This window comes from Physeter macrocephalus, chromosome 5 (genome assembly GCF_002837175.3).
Source record: "Physeter macrocephalus isolate SW-GA chromosome 5, ASM283717v5, whole genome shotgun sequence".
Lineage (NCBI taxonomy): Eukaryota > Metazoa > Chordata > Mammalia > Artiodactyla > Physeteridae > Physeter > Physeter macrocephalus.
Genome location: NC_041218.1, coordinates 15,981,570 through 15,998,582, shown reverse-complemented (window position 1 = coordinate 15,998,582; position 17,013 = coordinate 15,981,570).

The window sequence follows — 17,013 nt, the reverse complement described above, 5'->3', positions numbered from 1 at the left end:
ATAGTTCTAGAAATTTTAGGCAAATTCTCATAACACAAAGAACCTAATGGAATTTAACATGGTCTTATCTATGTCATAAATTGTTGCTCAAAACTTCCATATCTAGTATATCAAATTCCTGCTAATCATACACAAGTTATGCAAGGGAGAGGTTAAATCAAGAATACTTGTTATATTTACCAAGACTGAATTATGAAGAAATAGAATATCTGAACAGACCAGACCTATAACTAGTAATGAGATGCATTGGTAATCAAAATACTCTCAGAAAAAAAAAACAAAAAAACAAACAAAAAAAAACACTCTCAGCAAAGAAAAGCCCAGGACCAGAGGGCTTCATTGGTGAATTCTATCAAACATTTAAAGAAGAATTAATACCAATTCTCCTCAAATACTTCCAAAAAATTGAAGAGGAGGGTACACTTCCAAATTCATTCTATAGGGCCAGCATTACCCTGAGTCAAAGTCAGACAAAGATACTATAAGAAAGTTAGTCAGACAAAGATACTATAAGAAAGTTATAGGCCAATATCCCTGATGAATATTGATGCAAAAATCCTCAACAAAATACTAGGAAACAGAATTCAGCAACACATTAAAAGAATTATTCTCCATGACCAAGCGGGATTTACTCCTGGAATGTAAGGATGGTTCAACATATGAAAATCAATGTAATACATCACATTAACAGTATGAAGGGGGGAAAATCTGATTACCTCAATTGGCATAGAAAAGGTATCTTATAAAATTGAACACCTTTTGATGATTTTTAAAAAACACTCAAGAAACTAGAGATAGAAGGAAACCTCAACATGACAAAACTCACATATTAAAACAAACAAACAAAAAACCAGAGCTAACATAATACTCAGTGGCAAAAGACTAAAAGCTTTTTCTTTACTATCAGGAAAAAGACAAGGATGACTTTTGCAACTTGTATTCCACATAGTATTGGAAATTCTAGCCAGAGTAGTTAGGCAAGAAAAAGAAGTAAAATGTGTCCAAATTGAAAAGGAAGAAGTAAAATTATCTCTGTTTGCATAAAACATGATCTTATGTGTAGAAAATCCAGAAGATTCCACATACAAAAAAAAATTGTTAGAATTAATCAATCAATTCAGCAAAGTTTCAGGATAAAAATTCAACATGCAAAAATCAGTTGCATTTCTACACACCAGCAATGAACCATCAGAAAATAAAAGTAAGAAAACAATTTTATTTACAATAGCATCAAAAAGCATAAAATACTTAGGAATAAATTTAACCAAGGAGGCAAAAGACTTATACACTGAAAACTACACGATGTTGTTGAAGGAAATTAAAGAAGACACAAATAAATGGAAAGACATCTTGTGTTCACAAACTGGAAGACTTAATATTGTTAAGATGTCAATACCACCGAAAGCAAGCTACAGATTAAATGCAATCCCTATCAAAATTCCAGGGACACTTTTTGCAGAAATAGAAAAATTTACCTTAAAATGTACTGTGGAATTTCAAAGAACCCTGAATAGCCAAAACAAGTTTGCAAAAGAAAAACAAAGTTGGGGTCTCACACTTCCTGATTTCAAGTTCGTTACAAAGCTATAGTAACCAAAAGAGTGTAGTACTGGCATAAAGGCAGACATATAACACAATGGAACAGAAAAAAATGCTCAGAAGTAGACCTTCACATATATGATCAAATGATTTTCAACAAGGGTGCTAATATCATTCAATGGATAAAGGATAATCTCTTCAACAAAGGTCATTGGAAAAACTGTCTATCCACATGCAAAAGAATGAATTTGAACTTGCTTAGTCAGCCCTAGTTGTTGTAACAAAATATCATAGGCTTGGTGGATTAAATAACAGACATTTATTTCTCACAGTTCTAGAGGCTGGGAAGTCCAAGATCAAGGTATCAGCAATTCGGTTCTTGGTGACAGCCCTCTTCCTGGTTTGTAAACATCCTCCTTCTGCCTGTATTCTTACATGGCAGAGAGAGGGAGCTCTGATGTCTCTTCCTCTTCTTATAAGAACATTAATCTCATCATGGAGGTTCCACCCTCAGGACCTCATATAAAACTAATTACCTCCCAAAGTCCCCACCTTCGACATTGGTGGTTAGGGTTTCAATATATGAATTTGGGGAGGACACAAACATTCAATCCATAACACTTACACTTATAGAAAAATTAACTAAAAATGGTTCAAAGACCAAAAATGTAAGAAAGACCTAAAACTATAAAACTCTTAGAAAGAAACACAGGGGAAAAGTTTCATACCATTGGATTTGGCAAATATGCCCTAGATATGACACCAAAAGTACAGGTAACAAAGTAAAAATAGATAAATTGGACTATATCAAAATTTAAAACTTCTGTATATCAAAGGACAGAATCAGCAAAGTGAAAAGGTAACCTATAGAATAAGAGAAAATATTTGCAAATCATATATCTGATAAGGGGCTAATATCCAGCATATATAAAGAACTTATACAACTCAACAACAAAACAACAAATAACTTATTAAAAAATGGGCAAAGGACCTAAATGAACATTTCTCCAAAGATGATATACAAATGGCCAGCTAGCATATAAAAAGATGCTCACTATCACTAATCATTAGAGGTATGCAAATCAAAACCACAATAAGATTTCATCTCATATGCATTAGAATGGCTACTATTAAAAACAATTTTTTAACCCAGAAAATAACAAGCTGTTGGTAAGAATACGGAAAAATTGGAACCCTTGTCCACTGTTGGTGGGAAAGTGAAATGGTATAGTCACTATGGAAAATACTGCAGCAATTCCTCAAAAAATTAAAAATAAAATTATAATATGACCCAGCAATTCCACTGCTGGGTATATATCCAAAAAGAATTGAAACAGGATCTCAAAGAGATATTTACACACCCACATTCATAGCAGCACTATTCACAATAGCCAAGAGTTGAAAGTAACCCAAGTGGATGAATGGAAAAACAAAATATGGTCTATACATACAATGGAATATTATTCACCCTTAAAAAGGAAGGAAATCCTGATATATGCTACAACATAAATGAACCTTAAGGCCATTATGTTAAATGAAATAAGCCAGTCACTAAAAGACAAATACTGTATGATTCCACTTACTTGAGATACCCAGAATAGTCAAATTCACAGAAACAGAAAATAGAATGGTGGTTGCCAGGGACTAGGAGGAGGGGGAAATGAGGAGTTATTTGAATGTTAATGAATACAGTGTTTTAGTTTTGCAAGATGAAAAAGTTCTGGAGATTCATTGCACAACAATGTAAATATACTTAACACTGCTGAAACATATAAATGATTAAGATGGTAAATTTTATGTTATTCATTTTTACCACAATAAAAAATTTTTTAAAAACTGCTTGTGGAAATCCTCTGAAACAAGGGGTTAAAAACCATGTTTGGGGCGAAAAAAATTAAAATAAAAAATTAAAATAAATTTATGCTGAGACCACAAATTATTAAATCTGTCTTTGCCTTTAAGTCTCAGACCTTGAGCAAGGAAAATAAATTCTCCTAAGAAGATGAGGTCAAATGAGTAGGAGTCAGGTAGGGGCAATTGCAAGGCAAGGGAAGAAATAATTTCTTGATGGAGCTTCTACACTAAGATGCAATCCCTGTACCAGATTCCAGGACGTTGGAGCTTGCTCTTTTCTCTTCATTAATCAAAGATAATGAAGAATTACAGGGTGGAATTACTTGCCAAAGAGTTTTCCATTTTCCATCTCCCTCCCTCAGATGATGCTGATTGGAACGAGAAAAGTTCCCTGAGGACAAATGCTCTGTGCTCTTAGGACCAGAGTTTGCTTGCAGCGAAAACAGAGTGTTCAGAGGTCTGGTTTTATTATCACTCACAGTCCCTTTGGTGGGCCGAGTACTGTCAGCAATACTCCTCCAGGCCAATCCGCCATTAGGGAGCTTCACGTGAGAACATGGGCATTTCCCCTTTTCTTTCAAACGAGTCAGGTCTTTAATTGGATTGCGGTAATATAACCTTCCTTGTCCAACACTGCTATCCAAGGGGTGTGAAAGCAGCTCCTGTTACATTTCTTTGAACTCCTATTTGACTCATAGTTTATACTACTGTTTCTCAGTCTTCCCTCATATACTGAACTCTCTTAAAGGAAAAAAGATTCTTATAGACTCCCACAGATTCATTTAAATTCTTTCTATTATAATTTTAATTATGTTTGGCAAAACAAGGCAAAAGTCTTTATATTAGTTATAAAGACCGCCCCAAAAATTTCAAATACAATACAAAAGCACACAACCCAAATATTCAAAATCACAATATTTAAGTGTGATGAATAACACTGTTTTCCTCAAACTGAATCACCACTTTCAACAGGAATATGGTCGTGTTTGCTCCAGAGCAGGCTCTTGAGATGGGTGCTTTGTGACTACTCAGCTCTCTGGTCATATTTCTATACTGAAATTACTATTAAGCCTTTGCTCATACAGCTCATTCTGATGCCACTTGGCCTTACTTAGCACAAAGGCATCATATACATAATAATTCCACCTCTAGTCTTTACTCATTAGCCCACAGTCACAAAACAGTGCTACTTGGTGATCGGTGTAAATGGGGCTCCTGAAATTACAGGTCATTTAGTTATGAGAGGTAATCCAAATCATGCAGAATTGACATATACTAATTTTTTAGACAACCATATAAATTAAAACAAAAAAATTAACTTTGAAGATAAAGGACAGAAGATTTAGTTTTTTGGAATCAGTTGAGGAACATTACAGTACACTTCCCTTAGCATCTACTTAATACTTAAAGTATTTCATTGTTTCCTATGTATCTCCACCAAGTTAAAGTGACAGCAACTTAAAGGCAATAAGTTCATTGGTTCTATGGCTTCTCCTATAGAACCCAATAAAACTATGCCCATTGCCACAAATTATAATTGACCAGCTATTTGCATCAGAGGTTGCTAAACTGATTGATTAAGGTTTCCTGAATGTTTACTCCTTTGGAGTCTGTATCAGTCAATTTATTTTTTCCAGTTTTATTGAGATACAATTGACATATAACATTGTCTAAGTTTAAGGTTTACAATAGGTACCAATTTATTGAGTTAAAGAAGATATTATTATTGGGACCAGGAAATGCATTCAGTCCACGTGTAGGCCATTTTGAGACATGAAGAGAAGTTCTTCTGGCTCACCATGGATAGTGTTCCATTGACCACCTGCATTCAGACCATACCACCTGAGCACTCAAACCTGTTGACTTCCTTACAGTTGGAAAATGGGAACTGGACAAGAATGACAACTATGAAAACCTCTACCAAACCTTCTATTGTCAAAGCCCTTTGCAGAAGGACTATGTAGTGGGAAGGATGCTGATGCTGGATGAGAAAGCCAGAGCCCTGCTTGCTCTATCTTTATCACAAGTAGTTGTGTGACCTCAGGCAAGTCACCTAACTCCTCTAATACTTAGTTATCTTATTTACAAAATGAAAGAGTTGAAATAGAAATTCTCTAAGATTCTTTCTCACTCCAACAATATAATAACTATGAATGAGGGGGAAACGAGAGAGTTGAGGTAGGCTGCCACCTTATCATATATTTTGCTGTCCTAGAGCAGACTGAATAATGCCCTTACTACTGCATTGCTTCATTTTTCTCTCCCGTCTCTCTCTTTCTCTATCTTTCCCTTCCTTCTCCTCTTCCTTCCTTCCCTTCCAGATGGTGATCAGCCTCAGGGAAGAAAGAAGAATGGCATCAAGAACACTTTCCAAGGGTATAACCGCAGACCATCTTAAACATACGCATGTGTTCCCCTTCTCTCAGGAATAGATATGGCTCTTTTGATGTTTTTCTGTCTCCGAAAGTAATTTCATGCGCGTTTGCCAATCTGAATGTTGAACGTTTTCCAAAACATCACTTCGTCAAAGCTAATGGATAACTGTCTCTGGTAGTCAAGAGCTCATTGATGTGTTTCCTGTTCCATTACTCAATAAGCATTAAATAACAACAACAGAAACACTACTATTAAAACCACCCTGGAAGAATTCTTTGAGATGGGAGGAAGTAGGAAGGAAGAGGAGAAAACACATTATGCAGAAAGTTGTAACTCATACAAAAGGAGATGCATTTGTTCCCTACAGCCCAAAAGGACTTTGCGATTTGCTTTGAGTGTTACTCTGGCAGGTGATGAGGTGGAAACTTCTTCCCTCCCGTAGGGATATGTAATCACATTGAACACACTAGCTCCACTGTGCTGGTTAAATTGACGTTACTCTAAGAGAAGATATGGTGAGATTTAAGAGAGTTCAGAAGCAAGTAATGAAGACTACTAAAAAAATGGGGGAAATGAAATGAAATGGACATGTTTTATGAGTTTGAAAAGGATGAAGCTAATGGCTAACTCAACTACTATCTTGTGGGAACGTTGGTATGGTTGCCAGGGGACAAAGCTAAAGAAAACAAACTTTCTGTATCCCTCTAATAAATTTTTAAATTCAGAATTTCTTTTGATTCCAAAAACTCTAATTTGTTCTTTAAGGAAATAACCTTAATAGCCCTCATTATATTTTTTATTAACATTGTCTTCAGTTCTTCCCTAGAAAGAACCTAATCTGATGATTCAGCCTGAAGTCCCCTTTTCAAACATCTCTATCTCCTTCAATGGCTAGTGATAAATGGCTGGTGATGTTTCTTTGCCTACTTGTGCCAGCCAGCCTGTGGTGCCCTTAACAACAGTGTAGTCAGGCTGTTGGGCCTCTTAGGTAGAAGTAGTCAAGAAGTGAAAGGTAAGGAGGGTATCATTTCTCCCTCCAGGAGGCCTGCAGCAAAAAGGCTGGTCAAGAAGGGAGTACCATGAGCACCCCTCTGGTGCAGAGGGACCCTGCCAGAGTAAGTAGGAACAGGCAGCCTCTCTCCCAGGCAGCTCCAGAAAGGTCCATTGGCTCAGCCAGTTGGTTACCCAAGGCAGCTAAGCAGATGACAGGCCTCCTCTGCAGCTTTCTGGTGTAGGGACCATCCTGTCTGGTATAGTTATCTGAGCTGTCCACCAGCTTCCTAATTTGGGGGATGGTCCTATATGGACTGTCTACCAAGTTCCAATCTTTGGCCCCAGTTACTTTAGCAGCTGAGTTGCCCACGCAAAAAGCAAAAAGATTAGGGAGTCTGAAATCTGTACTCAAGTCATCATATTCCCCAAACCCATTCATCTAACCTAGAGCGTGAGAAAATGATGGGGAAATGTTACATGGATTTTGAGGAATTCTTGGTAGCCCTAAGTAATTTACTGATTTCTCTAATTTTCTGTTCCACCCACAATTTCATGTACCTATTTTCATTTCCTCGTGCTTGTCTTGGCCACTTACATTTTTCCATGCCAAAAAAAAAAAAAAAAAAGAAAAGAAAACAAGAAAACCCCACAAATTCTTTCCTCCTCCCTACCTGCCTATTCTTTTGCATGTAGACAGCCATTAAGATGGATAGGAATGTTTACAAATTTCAAAATGTGAGTATCTCAGTGAAAGCATGTAAGAAATACTGATGGCTGAACGTCACCTCAGACCAAATTACTCAGACTCTCTTGGAATGAAGCCCAGTCATCGATATTTTGAGAAAAACTTTCTAGGCAAATCTAACATAGAGTCAGGTGTGAGAACCATTGATCTGGAAGCCTGATTTCTCCTGGGCATCACAATCGGGGCAGTTCCCAGGAAGTGAATGTTGGTACCTGATAAAGTAACATAGTTCCCCAATACTCTTGCAGCATAAACCAACGGTGTTACAGTAGTTTCCAGAGGGGAGAGCTTGGGGGTGGGTAGGGTCATTAAGGAATGTTTTGTTGCAGCAGTGGCAATTCATAGAAAGTTTAAAATTACAGGTATAGTTCTACTCTATGAGGAATCTCTGTCTAGAAACCGTGTATACACAATAATAATAATTATAACTAACTCTTACATGGTGAATACTATGTGACAATTATTAACATATTACTTCTGTTAACTCACTCTATATTCACAATAACCTGTAAGGTAGGTAGTATTTTTATCCCCATTTTGCACATGAAGGAACTGAAGCAGAGAGGCTAAGAGACTTGCCTGAGACACTAAAGTAGTGCACTGCAGAGTCAGGATTTTGAACCCTGACTGTCTGTCTCCAGGATCGCTGCCCTAAGTTGGCCAAAAAGTTCATTCGGGTTTTTCCATCTTACAGAAAAGCCCGAATGAACCTTTTGGCCAACCCAATTACTCTAAGATAGGAGTATATCTCTGGGGCCAAATCCCATTATAGAACCATTTGATTCATCTGTGATTCCTTAAGCTGAGCTAAACATTTCCTGTTTTCCAACTCTATTTATGGGTTCTAATATTGCTGTTTGAAGACAAATCTGTTTCACATACAGGCATACTTTATTGTATTGTGCTTCACAGATATGGTGTTTTTCACAAATTGAAGGCTTGTGGAGCCAGACTCTTAGTGCTATTTTTCCAACAGCATTTGCTCACTTGGTGTCTCTGTGTCACATTCTGGAAATTCTCATAATATTTCAAACTTTTTCAGTATTATTATATTTGTTATGGTGATCTGTCATCAGTGATCTTTGAAGTTATATTACTACTATGACTCAGTGAAGGCTCAGATGAGGGTTAGCATTTTCTAGCAATGAAGTATTTTTTAATTAAGGCATGGACTTTTTTTTAGACATAATGCTATTGCACTCTTAATAGTATATGGAATAGTGTAAACATAACTTTCATATGCACTGGGAAACCAAAAAGTTTGTATGACTTGCTTTATCATAATATTCACTTTATTGCTATGGTCTGGAACTGAACCTACAATATCTCTGAGGTATGCCTGTAATAAAGGTCTTATATATATCGGATTACAGGATTATATATAATCTAGGATTAGGGCTGGAAAGACCTCATAAATCAATACAGTCAGTGTCGCCCCTGCATTTTATGGATGGCAAAACTGAGGGCTAGAAAGTTTGAGATATTTCCAAGGCTACACAGCTCATCAACTTAACTTCTGGCAATATGGTGGACTAGCTGTCCAAAGACATTTCCCTTGGTATAGACCACCTACAGTTCTGGATAAAAGATAGGTAACATTTTTTTAATGAATGTCTGATTTATTCATTAAAATCGTTCATTAAGCTGAACCCTTGTTAACTAGAATGGATGTTTAATGAACTGTGGAGGTGGGGAACAGGAGACTAAACCTAAACAGGGTGATAAGTTGGAATGAAGACCCACACACAGCCAAAATCCCTGAAACAGTGCATCTACAGTGGGAGATCTAGAAAAAGCCCACACCACAGAGGAAGTTGATAGGGTTGACTGCAGTGTGGATGCTTGGTGAGCAGTTAAATACAATACAGAAAGGGGAGGAAGAGAGGCAGGAAGAGGAAGAGAAGGTGGTAGAGGAGGAAGATGAGGAAGAAGAAGAAGAAAATCTCCTCAGAAAATTTCTCATCACATTGGTGTAGCTTTAGGGTCAGAATTCATACTAATTAAATGAACACTGCTAATTATCTGAACACAAACTGGAGATTTAGTTTAAAGTAGTGGCAGGTAGGTAGAGTCTTGGTACCTGCTAAGATAAAAGCAGATTTGCTTTGGAGGAACACAGTTTAAATCTAGGTCTCACTGCATTTCCACAGAAGAAGTTTCAAAAAAGATGAATTCACAATCAAATTTCACAAAACCCATAAAAAGGCAAGGCACCATAAGCAAGAGTCCACAGAAAAACAAACTGCAGAATCATCCTGCCAAAAATTCAGATCTGGGAACTATTGATACAGAATATAAAATAATTGTTTAATATGTTTAAAAACCAAAAGAAGATTTTGAAAGTGTGATGTAAGAACAAATGACAATCAAAACAACTAGGCATTTTCTAAAAAACCCAATAGTTTCAGGAAAAAAATAACTGAAATTAGAAATGTTGTAGACAGATTAAGCAACATGTGATAGACTCAAAGATGAGCCATCAAGATTCCCCTTCAAGGAAGGACTTATTCAACTGCAAGGAGTACGGTCATCAGTCAGCCTCCAGCTGTCACCTCCTTCAGAGTTTGCCTCAGATGTGGAAAGCTGCCTTTGCCAAGGTCACTGGAGCAGCCTGTATCCAGTGACTAAGTGATGAAGGATACAAAGACCCTGTTGGTTCCATCCCAGTGCAGGACAGCTCTGACAGGAAATATTCACTTCTGAGCTCCCTGATGGATTAGCCAAGGATTTTTTTGGACTTCACTGCAGTTTGTTTTTTCTCTCCACCCAGTCCTTCTTCTTTCTCCTTCCTTTCACAGGTTTTGATCCCTAATAAACAGCTCATACCTCAAACTCAATTCTAGCATCTGCTTCCAGAAAACACAACCTGTGGCACAGCAGATTAGACACAATTGTAAGGAGACTCATTAACTTGGAAAATAAATATGAAGTGATAGCCCACAGGAAGACAAATATGAGGGTTAAGATACTGCAGATAGAATAAGGTCTGGAACAAGAGTAGTCAGAATTCCATAGGAGTTAATAGATGGAAAAGGGAAGAGGCAATATTTGAGAAGACAATGGCAGAGAATTTCCAAAATTGATGAAACATACCAGTCCTCAGATTAAGGAAATACAATGAATCTCAAGTAAGATCAATAAATAAAGCACTGAGTTTATTATTAGACAAAGAAAAGATCATAAAGCAGCCAGGAGAAAAGGCCAGATTACCTTCAGATAATCAAGAGCTGATTTCTCAACAGCAAGGTAGGAACCCTAAAGACAGTGGAATCAAAATATTGAGAGAGAATAACTGTCAATCTAAAAGTGTCAAAGAGGGACTTCCCTGGTGGTCCAGTGGGTAGGACTCTGCGCTCCCAATGCAGGGAGCCCTGGTTCGATACCTGATCGGGGAGCTAGATCCCGCATGCATGGGCAACTAAGAGTTCTCATGCCACAACTAACAGTTTGCGTGCCACAACTAAGAAGTCCGCATGCCGCAACAAAAGATCCTGCATGCTGCAATGAAGATGCTGCGTGCTGCAACTAAGACCTGGCACAGCAAAACTAAATAAATAAATATTTTAAAAAATAATTAAAAAAAAATAAAGTGTCAAAGAAATGGTAACTATGTGACATGATGAAGGTGTTAGCCAACATGGTAATCATATTGCAATATATAAATGTATCAAAACAATACATTGTACACTGTAATGTTTCCATAATGTTATGTGACAATTATACCTCAATTAAAAGAAAATGAAATTGTATACCCAGCAAAACTCTCTTTTAAGAGTTATGAAAAATAAAAGACAATTACAGACAAATTAAATCTTAGAACAAGACCCTCATCTAACCCTTTTCCTGTATAACCCTTGGCAGGTATTTAAAAAATTCTTTCATAGCTGCCTGATCTGCAGTACCTGCCTCTCCTGCAACTTTAAAATTTTTCCACATCTTATAGCTTTTTGAAATGTGTGAGCCAGCCACACTATAGCTTTTGGAAATGTGTGAGCCAGCCTGCACTAGCTGAGAGGGGTTTAACATTATCCTAACCCTGGGTAATGCGATCATAAATTTCTTTGGCTTCCAGCTTCATAACAATGATGTCTACTGTGCTTTTTTTTAATCAGTCCTCATCTCATGAATCCAGAAACTTAGCTGCTCTTCCACCTTTTCCATAGCTTCATCACTCATAGATGTTACTTTAGCACTTTTCCGAGTAGACTCATGTCCAGGTCAGGATTTCCTCTTCCTTTTTCTGAATGTACTGCATTGTTGATTTATTAGCATTGACCTTATAGCCAACAGCACTGTAACTCATGACTGAATGAACCTTCTCTAACACATACTTTCTCCATAAGGCAAATCACAGCTTTTTTTGCACTTAGTAACACAGGCAGAATTTCAGCACTATGCTTGGGGGCCATTTTAAACAGCAAAATCACTCCAAAAAGCACAAAAATGCAGAAAACATGACACTAAATAGATCACAAAAAGGACACTTGTATACAATATGAGTGCTGAAATAAGAAGGCAGAGTGTCACCTTGTTCAACCTTCACTGGGTTCACGTGCATCAGGCAACTCACATTTTTCGCTGTCCTGCACAAGTTCATGAATTATCATGAAAGTGCTGTGAGGACTGATTTCAGGGATACAAGTAAATTTTAATGAGTAGACAAATTCACAAATAAGCTCTCTGTAAAACATGAGGCCCAACTGTACAACTAAAATATTGCACAAAAATTTCATGAAAATTGGAGAACTGCTCAGAATTAAGGCATGCTGAGGTTCTTAGGTTGCTCAGGAGGAGTAAACATACTGATTAATTTTAAATGTTTAAATTAAATGTTCATGAAAAGAATAAAAACATTATGTTTCAAAAGAATAAAAAGTGTGTTTTAGTTCAGTCATAACCACAAGATGTCATTTTATACCCATCAGAGGAGCAAAAATTAAAATCAGATCACATCAAGCATTGGTGAGAGTACTGGAAAACAGGAACATATATATTGCTGGTGGAGGTGTAAATTGATACAACCATTTTGATAAAGTTTGTCAATACCTAAGAAGGCTTTTGAAATGTATTTTGAAATGCGGTACCCGAACGGAATGGACTACTCCACACGCGAATCAATTAGCTCAGGGCAGAGGGTACTCTTGCTTCCTATGACTTGAGGCAGATTCTAACTTTGCTCTCACTTCACGACAGTCACATTCCAACGTGTCAACAGAAACTTTTAGATATATTGCCAAGCGAGAGCTTCCTCAATCTATGATTGGAAAGGCAGGGTTTTAGACCTAAAAATAGGCATTCCATTACACCAAGTGGTCTGCCTCTATCTGCTACCACCTACTTCATCCTCTTAATTTTGCCTCCACAGCTCCTGTGATCAGGTATCCAGGAAAGGCAAAGGGAACAAAACTTACGTGTGTGAAATGCCACGCAGTCCTGATGGGAGGTCTCCTCTTTGCCATGTCATCCTCTCCCACTTTTCACTCAGGACATGAAAGTGGGACTTCTAATATATTTTAAATCCCAGATTAGAAATTGTTTTAAAATTTGGGTCAGTTCTGGCTCTTGTAAACAACACCTACCCTTTCAGACATGCAGAGCTACATGACCTTGGTTCGTGCAAAAACTCAGGCACCTCTAGAGCAATGAAAACAGCATCAGAGACCGCTGCAGGCTCGGCAATGTCAGAGGGGGATGGAGTTTGGGCAGAGAAGAGAAAAACTCACTCACGGCCAGTTCTTGGTGCCAGCCTTTACAACATCAGTTAGGCAATGGTGGGTGAGAGCAAGTGCTAAATCATCTAGAAGATTCTTGGAGGTTCTTTGATGGAGATAATCTAAATAGAACACAGCTTAAGCCACCAGAGACAGAAGAAAACAGAGGGGAGGCATGGGATGAAAACAGGAGGATGAAGTAAAGCATATACTGAACGATTAGACTCTCCCCGGTGCCGTTCCCCACCATGATCCCAGAATACCTGTACAGTCACATTCCCCTGTCAGGACATAGAAATATTTTCCTCTTAAGAAACTTGAATGGTCCCAGGTATTCAAATACTACCCTTTGGGAACCCTAACAAGAAAACACTAACTTATCATCCTACCTCCTTAAAGAGAGAAAATTCAGTCAGTTTTTTTAATTGAAGTACAGTTGACTTACAATAGTCAGGTGTTCTTCAGGTGTACAACATAGTGATTCGATATTTTTATAGATTATACTCCATATAAAGTTATTATAAAATATTTGTTATACTCTATGTGCTCTACATGAATGCTCTTTTTTTGAGAATTTAAAACATTTTTATTGGGACCCTCAGAAAGACATAACTTTTAAGCTGTGACCCAGAACAATGTTTACGTACATACAAACAGAACTGAAATTAACGTTACATGAAACAGTGTTAATCTCTACTAAATGCATTCTGATATTTTCTATTTTATTCAGTGAAATTCCATTCTATCCCATTCCAACCCATTCCATCCCAACCCCATTCTATTCCATTCCATTGTTTCTCTTTTGTAAATTGTTGGTTACAAATTACATGAAATTGATTTCCCAGCCCTTTGGCCCTCAGTTTGAAGAACACTAGGTTAAACGAAAATGAACATTCGCTTACCCTGACTCTCAAATTTATAACTAATCATTATACATCGTCAATGTTGTTTTATACATGAGAATGGACAATAGCCATTCAGATCTTTGAGGAGGGCTGGTAATATGAAAGAGAGGCTAAATGCGGAGACAAATGTGTGTGTGTGTGTGTGATGGTGGTAAAATTCTTATATACCATGAAAAGAACTAACAGTAAGAGTCTAAAATTGATACATAAAATATTAGAACATAAACACGTTATTTACAAATATAGAAATAAATGCAAGAAGAAATTTAATTTGGTTACTTCCAAGAAATAGGACTGGTGGATGGAAAAGATATAGAAAAATGGACTGCTATTTTTTAATAAAAGCTTTTTAGTACTCTCATTTTTTTAGCTATGGACAATATCACTGACAATATCATTTAATTCTGAATATTACATATTTCAAAATTTAGTTGTATTGCAGGAAAATTTTGTCGTGGGTTTCAAAAGCACTATTTCCACCTCTCTCTTTTCCCTGTTACACTATACATGCAGACCCTGACTCTCATTGACCTTTTCTAAAGCACCCCTCCTGGTTCAACCTATATCCCCTATCAAGTACTGCCCCTGGGGTAGGATTGCATGGAATTATGTATGCAATATTGCACATACCATTTCAACTGTATTTTCTTTTCTGCATTCATTTACAATTTAAACTATCTCAAACCAGGATAAAAAGTTGTATAATCCATTGAAAGCATTTAAATGATAATGAAGCCAAGAAAGAAAATATTGGGGGGATTAGAGGAGCCTTTTCCATCTGGTGGTCTCTAAATATGTAGGCGATTATAAATTTACATTTCTTCTTTGGGGGGAAGTTGTTTTCTTTGAACCAGCCCAAGCACATGGACCTCTCATGTACCCATCAGGAAACTCAACTTGCCATCTGTCTTGCAGTAATATTGGGGAGGACATTAGTTACGAACACGCTGGCAGCCCCGATTCCCGAATGCTTTTCACTTAAGAAACAATAAGCATTTTGAAACAGACTTCTTGGAGAACAGCACAGCAGCCTCTCCAGCAGCTTTCATGGTACCCCTCAATGGTTATTTTTGCTCCTCCATCGAAAAATGACAGCATAGAGGGAGGAGGGGGAACACATGGGCTCCTCCTGGGGTGAGAACTCTTCTTTAACATGGCCAGAAGATCTAGCAACAGCTGTGCCCATTGGAAGACAACATCAACTTGTGCGACCGGGGAGGGAATCAAGTTGTAAGCAGCCTTGCAAATGGTGGCTTGGATTATTTTGCAGGAAAGAATGGAAATGAGCCATCTACCTTCTTTTCCCCTCCCTGTAGAAACAGGAGCCTTCGGGAATGTCCCAAATCCTGGGTTAAAAATCAATCCTGAGAATTCCAGGCAAAAGAATATGGCAGTGCCACCTTGCCAAGCGATTCCATTAGAGAGGTAATGGATGATAGCTAGAGCATCACCTGCCCCAGATCAGGCATGGTTAAAGGAACTAGTACTAGGCTGGAAATCAGGACAGCTGGTTTGTGATTCTCCTCTGCACTCATTCACTGTGTAACCTAACGTGGAGCCATTCGCGTCTCTAACAGCCTCCACTTCCTCAGCTGAGCGACAGGGACAGTAACAATTGCTCCACCTTCCTCGTGGACCATCAGCAAGTTACATTAGAAGGCATGAGGAAGCACTTCATGGAAAGCACGGGGTCTTACGCAAGGGAGATCATTAAAAAGATTTTTAATATAAAATTTGAGATGAATGAAGATTTCTCTCTGGGACTAAGGAGAACAGAGCCCAGATTGCAAATTCTTTTATTCCTGTAGTGCATATAAAGGCAATCACTGGGTAGACTCCTCCCCCACTCACAGCCCAACTGCCTCCCTACTCAGGCCTCTCACTTCCTGTCCTTCAGGGTGAAACTAACCACCTTCCTCACCTCCTAGTCCCACCACCAATACAGTATCTTTTCCTTTATTCCCTCTCTCATGACTCCCAGAAAGACAGCCACCAGATGGTGACTAGTGTGACTGAATTGACAGCCTCTGACTAGTCCAGAGGCTGTCAATTCAGACGATGGAAGGACCAGGTAAGTGACGTAAATGAGTGAACCAGCCTGGGCGTGGGAAATGTGGCCAGGCAGAGATGACCTACACCATCTAAGGGGCACCATTATTGAGCTCCTGAAATTGCCACGTCTTCAAGTCTTTCAAGAGAATATGGAAATCTGGAGTTGTGTGAGAAATCTTTGAAGGTTGAAAGTTAACCAGCAATATTTAAATGTTTGAATCATCATAGGGCCAAACCAGAAGCATTTGTGCATGAGCTGAAGGTTTGCAACCTTTGATCTAGGCTAACTCCTGTATTTTTACAAGTACAAATTCTCAAGCCCTAAAAAACAGCATAGTGTAGTTCAAAGACTATGTACTTGGAGTCAGCAAAGACCAGGGCTTACATCTCTCATCAGCACCTAATTTGCCATATGGTAATTTGAGTAAGAGTTTTAATTTTTTGAACCCCAACTGCCTCAACTGTGAAAGGGGATAGTTATATATCCTCCATAAATGTTCTAGAGGAAATAAACAAGATCACAGATAATAAATGAAAATCACCTGGTACATAACAGGCAGTTATGTAAGTGTCTCCTTTTCCCTCAAGGTCAACAAGTTAATGGTATTAAGAGGCAAGAACCCGTAACCTTTATCTCCTGAATCCAACCTGCTTTTTCCCCCCACTGGAAAGCTCTTGGTTTCCTTGCCTGGAAAGCTCTCCTTTTCAGAGACATGAGGTATGATTCACCCTGGAAACTGAGCACAGGATTAGCGCTCTACACACCTGCTTTCTGATTTACTTCTTTTCCCATGAACAAGCCCCATCAGCCTGTGTAGATCTCATTTATTTTCTCTGG